Here is a 9,465-nt window from a genome sequence, read left to right on the forward strand (position 1 = left end):
TGAGATCTGTTGTGTTTGTTCAGCAGCTTGAAATTCTGTGAACCCTATTTTTTTTTAATCTACTATAAAAATACTTACTTGTGCTCCTCTACTTTCAGTAGAATCTTTTCCTTTGTCAATAAAATGGAATTAATGTTGTTCTTGGTCAGTCTGCTAAATAAGTTCTGAATAAAGAAGACTGATAAATCACGGTTTACTTTTTTGTGAGTATATTTGTAACCACAGACTAAAGATTTTCTTTCAGGTTCTGGTTTTAAATTACCCCTCTGGAGCTTTAAAAGATAAATTACTGAAAAGAGCTGTAAATTCTGCTTTTAGGTGCTTGTTTTTCATCATGATACTCATTAGGAAGGCCCTGAAAGATTTAATCACTGTGACACAGACAGAGACTTCTCAGGAGTTTCCCAATTCTTTTGCTTCCTTTTATTAAATACTTTGTGTACACAGAGCTTTGTGCAGATTTTTGTGTTTCATGTCTGACTTCCCAAGCTGTGAATTCAATGACATGTTTTTAGGCTTTAAAGCTGCAAGTTGTGTTCTGTATTTTTTGTGGTTTCCTCAATATATTCCAAATGACAGAAAATATAAGGTTTGCTTTCTTCTGTATTTCAGTGTGATTCTAGGCATGGAGTAGGTGTAACCAGGACAGCCCATTACCTTGTACTAAACCAGGGGCTGTATCCAAGGTAAAGTTTTTGGGAAGAGATGTGAAAACAACTCAAAAGCCATGTGTTCTAAGAGCATATGTATAAATTTAGTGCTTGAGGCAATTTATTCTGTTAACAGTTGTATTAATAATCCCATGTTGACTGAGACGGTGGACAAAACTAATAAAAAGCAAACTGTAGCGAAAATTGTTAAAAATTGGTGAGTTCTAGACATTTGGAGTCAAATTTTCTTAATGGAATTTTTGTAAATATCAACACTGGATAAAACACACAGCACATTCAGATACTTGTGCATTATTTCACTATTAATCTCTGTTTCACTGTGATGAGTATTCAAAAAAATAATGTATTTGATAATGATACATTTTTAATTGGTTCTGTCAAATGAACAAAGTTCATTTTAGAGCAGATATGTTGATTTCCAGGAGCGGAGCAGGGAGCTCTTCCTATTTACAGAGATAGAGGCAAATGTTTGGTACTCCCCAAAATCCATGACAGGGAAACTGACTTTCAATACCTAAAGACACCTGTAAAAGATAAGACTGAAGATTTGAATGTGCAAAATTACTTTTCATTCATTCTGTACTTCTGGCTCTTTAGAATGTGAATATTAGCATATATAAGAATGTGAATATGAATGTACACAGTGGTATGACTTATTTGGCAGTGACTTATGCTAAGTAAAGCAGATGTTGGATTTGATTATTCTGTTATTATTACAGTAATTATTTCAGTTTTCTGATGAAAAAAAAGATCTATGCAATGACTTTTGTTTGAGCTGCTGGAAGATCCATCCCACTGTCTTCCATAGAAATGTATGTACAAATAAATGTAGGCCTTTCCTTGATATTATTACTAGATAACATTATTGTGTCTGTCTTAAAAATATTTAGTATTTTTGTTCTATACATCAAGAACTACTGGTTTTCAGTCATTTATCTGATCAAGTAAATATCCTGGTCCTTGAACTGATTCCTTGAAGTGAATAGCCAGTTTTGTTTGTTTATTTGATTTGGTTTTTAAACAGCTGTATATAATTATTTGTGTGCTAAATAGAATGCTAATAATCTCTTATACTGAGTACTTGAAGTGGATGTCTAAGCAGAAAAGATACTGGGGAAAAGTGCCTAGAAAGATGATTAAAGTCTTTGTGTTGCCAACAGATAGGAGCAGGTATGATGTTTTTGGATGACTTAGACAGTCTAATTAGTTGATGTTTGCCATTAGGATGCATTTCTTTGGACAGTAGTTATTGCATTGACAGTCTGTCCTGGAGAAACATCTGCCTGTGTGGCTTCACCTTGCTGGATGGCACTTTTCTAGCAGCTAGGTACAGGTTTAGGCATGCCAGAGAAATACTAAATGCTACCATGGTTGAGTAGTTCAAATAGGATCTATATTTCTTTACTACTCTTTAATACCCTGCTAATTTTGAAGGTGCCAGGATAGATTATGCAAAACTGTAGGAAATATTTTGGAATCTTTGATCAGGACTAATCTGCAAGGGGAAAGGTAGTTAAAGCAGTCGCCGCTATGCTCTCAATTTCCTACCATAGATGCTTGCTGATTTCTGCTAGATGTGTGTGGCTTCTCTGAGGCTTGGAGGATGTAGAGAACTTGTGCATCCTGGGTCCACATTCTTACTTCCAAATGGGGACATTTATATTCCTGGAGACGCAGGTATGCGCAGCGGTGTTCTGAGATTATAACCTAAGAGATGAAGTATTAAATTCTATAATAACTAAAGAGTAGATCTGCTATATTCTGAATGTTTTTAAAGCTCACTCCTCATTCCAGGGCCTAGATATAGATGAAAATGGCAAAACTAAGACTTCATCTGAAAGAAAAGAGAACCTGAGTACTACTGACAGGTTTTAGTTGTGGCTTTTGTGAAGGCTCTATTCCTCTAGTAATAAGGATCATATGTTCTGTATCCTAAAAAAGAAAACCAAACAATCCTGTGTGTGGTATATATGCACTAGATAAGGTTCAACCACACAATCAGATCAAAAGTAGACAGAGGATCTTAAGAACATGTACTTTTAGAAATGGCTTTCCTATAAGCCTTGATATTTTCTGCAGATTCTAGAAATTGTCAAGTATTTTTTTGAACCTAGGATGGAACAAAGGACTGAAATAAGAGGGAAGGGTTTTCAAATGGTACCAGTAAATTACAGGGTGAATTTTTATTTTTTTTCAGTAGTTTTCAACAGATTTTACAGACAGATACACACAATCCCATATGACTGCTTTACTAAAAGTGTGTTCTCCAGTGCATGACAAAATTTAGTGCTTTTTGCTTGTGAGCAATGAATATAACATGGTAATGTAATGAGTATCTGCACAGGGCAGCAGAGTTCTATCTAGCCCATCGTGCCAACTGACAGTGGTCAAAAACATGTGTATGGAGAAGTAGCCCATCAGGGCAAATGTTTCAATGTTTGTTCCAAGCAGTCTCACAGTGCTCCAGCTACTTGAGCCTCTAGTGGTTGAAAGAAAGGAAGACCTTTTCTGAGAAGCATTCTTAACATTCAATGATCTTAAACACGTTTCTCTTCCTAAACTTCCCCAGTGTGCCCTTGAAACTTCGGGATGCTCTAGCTTCGCAACATCTTTTGGCATGGATTTCCATAGCTTTAGCAATACATTGAACAGAAAACCTAGCTCCTTTGCTTGTTTTAAAACTCCTTTCTAAGGTCTTGGTATGATGTAAGATGATCAGACTGTTTGAAGAACCCACAAACAAATCAATTACCAAATGCCGTCAGTGATACAGACATTTATAAACCTTTGTCGCATCCTTCCTAAGTACCGATTGGGGACTACTTGCTTACCTGTTGCCTACATAGAAATTATTCCTAAGTGCTCTTTTGACAGATTATCTTTTTCTCAGACGCTTCTAATTCTGCAGCACATTTTCTGAGGTAATGTGAACATGGATTTAAAAGGGGCAGACAGAGCTTTCTCTGCACTGTCAGTTGATTTCCCTCAGTAACAGTATTAGGAATAGCTACTGTATTTCAAACATGGGAGCAGGGGCAGTTTCAGAGGTGTGAAATGATTTTCCACTGAGTCAGAAGTCATTGCTGAGGGCAACAACCATGTAATATATTGTTGTATGCTTACTGCAAACATAGCTGCCCATGACCTGCTTGCTCTTATGTACTGAGTTAAGTAGGTTTGATACCAGGTTGCATGTTGCTTGGAGAACAGAATTTGGTTCGCTTTATACACCTGGACAAAATACATGTTTTGTTTTTTTTTCATAAAAGGCTTTGGGGGTGTAGGATGGAACATGAAGCCTAAAATTAAATGGCTTTGCTTTAATAAATACTCAGTTGTTGTCCAGCTGCAGTAGGAATGTAGACTAGTGCTATCTCTGTATTTATTAGTCTTATTCCAGTGGATTTTTATCAATAACAAAATATCACTCGTACAATGTTTCACTCAAAAGACAGTCCTGTTGAAAGCTGAAAGTAAATGGATTCCAGACTTCTGATTTTTCAATAAGAATGTCTTTTTAAGTCCTTATTTGCACCAACTTTAGAATGGAAAGCACTACAAAGAATTTCTGAGGCAAAAACCAAGCTGGTGATTAATTACCTCTTATGAACTGGGCTTAAATTGCAGTTAAAATAGTAACATGATTAATAGAGATGTAGGATTGGAGCAGTTTTTGTTTTGTTTGTTTTGTTTTTTTCCAAGTCTTTTTTTGTCCTTATTCTACAGGTGGGGAAACAAACACTCATATTACCATTTTTTCTGAGAAGTCCTAAATTCATTTGTAGCTGTGCAGTCATCTAAGGCAGTAGGCAACTGTCTCTGTACACATGTAGGCATATAATTGTCTGTCACAGACCTGGTTTTCTTTTCTAATTTAATCACACAAGTGGCTAAGTCAAGCCTTGTTAAACCACCAGTAAACCCTTATTAAACCACCATCCCTGCTTAAGAAAGTAGACAGTTTACCTCTCAAGTTGCTTTGACGTGAAACCTAATGCCAGTAACAAAGATAAGATTGAGACCAAAAGCTTAGATATCATGCCAAGTATTTATCACTTGATTAACAGCTGTTGCTCTTAAAATTGTGTTTGTTTGGGTTGGGTTTGTTGTTGTTTTGTTATTTTGTATTGCTGGAAACAATATCAGTAGCCTGAGTATGTTGTCACAGAAAGTGCTGGTACTTTGTTACTGACTCATTTTTTGCTTCATTTCCCACCATTTATTGTGTTTGTCAGCTTTTCTGTTCAGACAATTTACTTTGGGTTTGTGAGATTGACATAGTTGGAACACACAGCCTAATAGTGTTTGCAGGTGGTCAGAGATGTGCTAACAATGTTCCAGTGTCATGATTACTGGTCTTATTATTTGAAAACAATAAGAACTGAGAGATTACTCAATAAAATTCTGCATAACAAACATTTGTTCATAAAAGTAGGCATGGTTCAGATGAGTGATGAATGCTTCCCTTTCCACTGCTGCTCCACTGGAGAATTAAGGAAGCAGATTGCTATCCTGGAAAGAGCTTTGCATGAATTGAAGATTTTCTGCCCCTGGGGCTTGAAAGATGTCAAGTGTCATGTCCAATTCTCCTACTGGTTAGCAGTTAACAGAATTGGTGGGGAAAACTGACTCTGCTTGGAATGAAAGGAAAAGAAATTAATGTTTTGTATGCTGTTACACAGTTTTTGTGAGTTACTTCCTTCTTAAATGCAAAACCAAACCAACCAATCAAAAAAGAATGTAGGGGAAAAGAGTGTCTCCTTTTTAATTTTGTTCCACTGAACAAGTAGAAAAAAATGTAATAAGAAAAATAAAATAGGAGAATGTTGGGAAATTGGAAATGAGTAAGGTATGAAAAGGAATGTTTTTCCTTTTCAAAGAAGAAAAATATGCATCAAAAGGAGTTTGCTTGGTTTTCTTTGATAAGAAGAACAAAAGTATGAAAAGACTTTTCAGTCAGCTCCATCCATTTCTGCCAATGAGTCTACATGGAAGAAAGCTGTGATTCCCTAAAGGGAAATTCCTGAAAGGACATTGAGCCTTTCTTGAAATATAGCAAGGGGTTTGAGAGAAAAACATGTTGTAGCTGTCTGTAGAGTGGTAGTTGTTCTACAGTATTAAAATGTATTTTGAAACGTTGAAAGGAATGTAGTGTATTATATGTATGTATGTATGTATGACAGCAGTGTGCCAGTAGCGTGTGTGCCTGATTCTTTATTTTGAATGACTGTATAAATATAATAATAAATCATTATTCTTCCCTAAGTTGTTAGTCATGCGATAGAAGTACGGCATTTTATTATTCTCTTTAATTTCCTTGGAAACTGTAGGAATATTAATAATTATTACTTTATTGAGTGACTGCTGTTGGGGTGATGTAGAAAATATACTTGCCCAAATATTTTTTAGTGTTTCATACAAGTGGGAGGATATGTTGTATTGCTTCAAATCCATTTTCCTGTCAGAACTGAGAACTGCAACCACTGCATTTCTGACAAGCAACCCGTTTGTTTGAATTTCTAGATGTCATTCACATCTTTAATTCCAGGATCCCAAGTTAGTAATGATATTCTGGAATGGTGAGTCATAACAAAATGGTTTTACCCAGCATTTAAGTATATATTTATTTTTAAACATAAATATTGTGGTAATTGAGATATGTATTTGTGAGATAGGATCATTGGTGATATCAAACACAGGATCCCTCTGTCTTCTTAACTGCAGGCAATCAATCTATTGAAGCACCAACTTTCCTAAAGGTCCCTTCACAATAAACAGAAGAAAAGATTCTCAGTCACATGGCAGCTGAGTTTCTGAAATATTTTTCTCACCATTCCATGACTAAGAGGAGATTTAGAATCTCTTTAAATTAAGCACATGAGCTTGGTGAGTGTTTGGGGCTGTTCAGTGTGGAGAAGAGAAGGCTCCAGGGAGAACTTAGAGCAGCCTCACAGTGCTTAAATGGCGCCTACAAGAGCTGGGGAGGGACTTTCTACAAGTGCATGGAATGAAAGGAAGGGGTGGTGGCTATAAACTGAAAGAGGGCCGCTTTAGATCAGATGTTGGGAGGAAATTCTTTACTGTGAGGGTGTTGAGGCACTGTAACCGGTTGCTCAGAGAAACTTGTGGATTCCCCATATCCCTGGGAGTGTTTGAGGCCAGGGTGAATGAGATTTTGCACAACCTGGTCTAGTGGAAGGTGTCCCTGCCCATGGCAGGGGGGGTGGAACTGGATGGTCTTTAAGGTCTCTTCCAAGCCAAACCACGTTTCTGTGATGTTTCTGGGCTCAGCACTTGTTCTACTTTCCTCAGTTTCTAGGCTTCCTTTGTGCCTTCCATTTCCACGTACATTGTATTATCGTGCGGAACAGAGTACTTTTCCTTAAAATTACTTGTGAGTTTGATCTACGACAATATTTAAAAAACAAAAGATACCTTGTCTTGTAGCAGCTGCCTCAGCGTGTGCTCTTGGTGATCCGCGCGACTTCAATGTATTTACTTTTAGATATATTTCCCGACGGCAGTGAGCAGGGCGGGAGGCGCTCCCGGCGCTTGCGGGATGCCGTTCAGCAGTTCAGGCTCGGCCGTGCCAGCGGCAGGCGGCGCTCCAGGATTTCCAGAGCCGCGGCCGCGGAGCGCCGCTCCCGCGGGGACCGGCGGCTGCTGCCCGACCGAAGGAAACGCCTAACGCTGGGGTTTTTTCCAAAGCTAACACCGTCAGACGGTGTTTCCCTCATCTGTCCAAGCACAGCGTGAATGTCGCCCCTTCCTCCGCGTTGAATTTTAAGGCGGGGACGACAGTAATTTGGGGATGTTTAATGTTGCGTGTTCACTCTGGTCTGTGTAACCTTCCCCGGGAGAAACGCGGTGCAATTGCACTGGAGAATTGTATGTGTAGATAAATACCTTATCGTACTTCCCCCCGTGCTATACTTCCGTATAAGTAACCATGGTGTTTGTTGTAGTAGATATATGACTGGATTTCAACATACAGATTTAAGCAGATAGGAGATTTTCAGTCAAGTCCAATAAGTATCAAACTAACACACAAATGTCCAGAATATTTTTGTCTGTTAGGATTAGCACAGCTACTCTCTGCAGCAGGCTTTGTTCATAGCTCAGACATCTTCAGGAAGCATCACATTTTGTCATTGATGCAAACGACAATGCAAGTTATATAAAAATCTGTAGATACATACTTTAATACCTATGAAATATATAAGTTATGTGAAAAGTTATTATTCCTTTAGTGGTAGGGTTTTGACATATATAGCAGCCACAGTGAATGGTAATTAAAATGGGAAAAAGGAAAACAGTGGAGAAGATTCTTCAAAAGCAACTGCAGGTTTTATGGTAGTATTGCAATAATAATTTACAATAACCTAATAGGTATGGAAAAGATTCATTAGTGAGTACGTGTATCAAGGAAATACTTACATCTTCAGCATTAATATACAGGGTTTGAGCAATCAAAAGACAAAAAAAAAGTGTTTTCTTTATTTTGTGTTTTTGTGGGTTTTTTGGGTTTTTTTTTGTTTTATTTTGTTGTTATTTAAGCATTAGTAATGTAAAATACTCTTGGACTAAAATGATGGAAAAAGTACTTAAAAAATTGCTATTTCTATTTTTTTAGTGATGTGACTGGTAAACATATTTTGAATTAAGCATTTGACTGTGTAATGTTAAACATGGTGTTTTCCATCGTGAATCATTCACTCTGTTGCTTGAACAGACATTGGTAATGTGTTTTCTTTTTGATTCTCATATTTTCTCAATGCTAAGCTCACTTCATAGTAAAATATACTCCAATTTGCACAGTAATAAGTTCACTCTAAACACCTGGCCCCAGGAACTATTGCAGAGCATGGGATCAGAACTGGGGAATGTCACATCTCCAGCTTTTGAAATTGAACTATATTAAAACCTATCAGTCTTTCTCTGTAGAAAGCAAATTGAGCTGAAAATCAATGAAATTTTTCCTGTATTAAACTAATCTTAAGAGTGTACAATCTTTTTTCTCTTAAATCCTCATCTCATAGTCCTTGTTCCAACAAACACCCAGACTCTAAGCCAGAAGATATCTTTCTGTAAGGTTATAGAAAGATGGGGGAAGAAAATCCATCTGTTTAACAGGAGTTGTTTTTTTTTTTTTTTAACAAAAAGGTTTTTTAAATACTGGAGATTTAACCTGCTTTCAATTCTTTTTTCTTTTTCTGGGACCACTTGAATTACTTTTAAGAGGTCTGGTATTTGAAATGATAGGCTACCACTATTTTCTAAAACTAAAAGCCATTAAAATTCCTCACCACTTAACAAGGTATGTGGTCACTCATAGGCAGGAGACATTACAAGCAAAGCAATATGTCTTAATATTACTTCATCCATAATATTCCAGTGATTCATACTCTAACTTTGTTAAAGGGATCCTGAATTTAACTTCTGCTTTTAAAGAAGTGAATAGAAAGCAATAGTACAATTGATATGACACTTTTGTCTAATGACAGAAGAATTGAACCAACATCACAATACTAAACTTTTGTATTACATTTCCTGATGAATGTAGGGAAAAAAATCAAGTCCTAGTCCTGACGTTGTCAGGTTGCCTGATATTTTATTTTTTTTTTTAAAGGTTGGTGAAAATTCTAAAATTTCAGCTGAAGGAGCAAACACAGCCGTAAGTGCATTTAGACAGAGTTTGAATCTACCCTTAGGGTTGAACAGGAATCATGCTTTGCTTGCAAAAGCATATCCTCTCCAGTGCCATCCAACAAAGCAAAACATTGCCAGCAAATCA

The sequence above is a fragment of the Pseudopodoces humilis genome, chromosome 1 (assembly GCF_049639895.1).
Source record: "Pseudopodoces humilis isolate 2021_Gansu_Grassland_sample_001 chromosome 1, ASM4963989v1, whole genome shotgun sequence".
In the NCBI taxonomy this organism is placed as follows: domain Eukaryota; kingdom Metazoa; phylum Chordata; class Aves; order Passeriformes; family Paridae; genus Pseudopodoces; species Pseudopodoces humilis.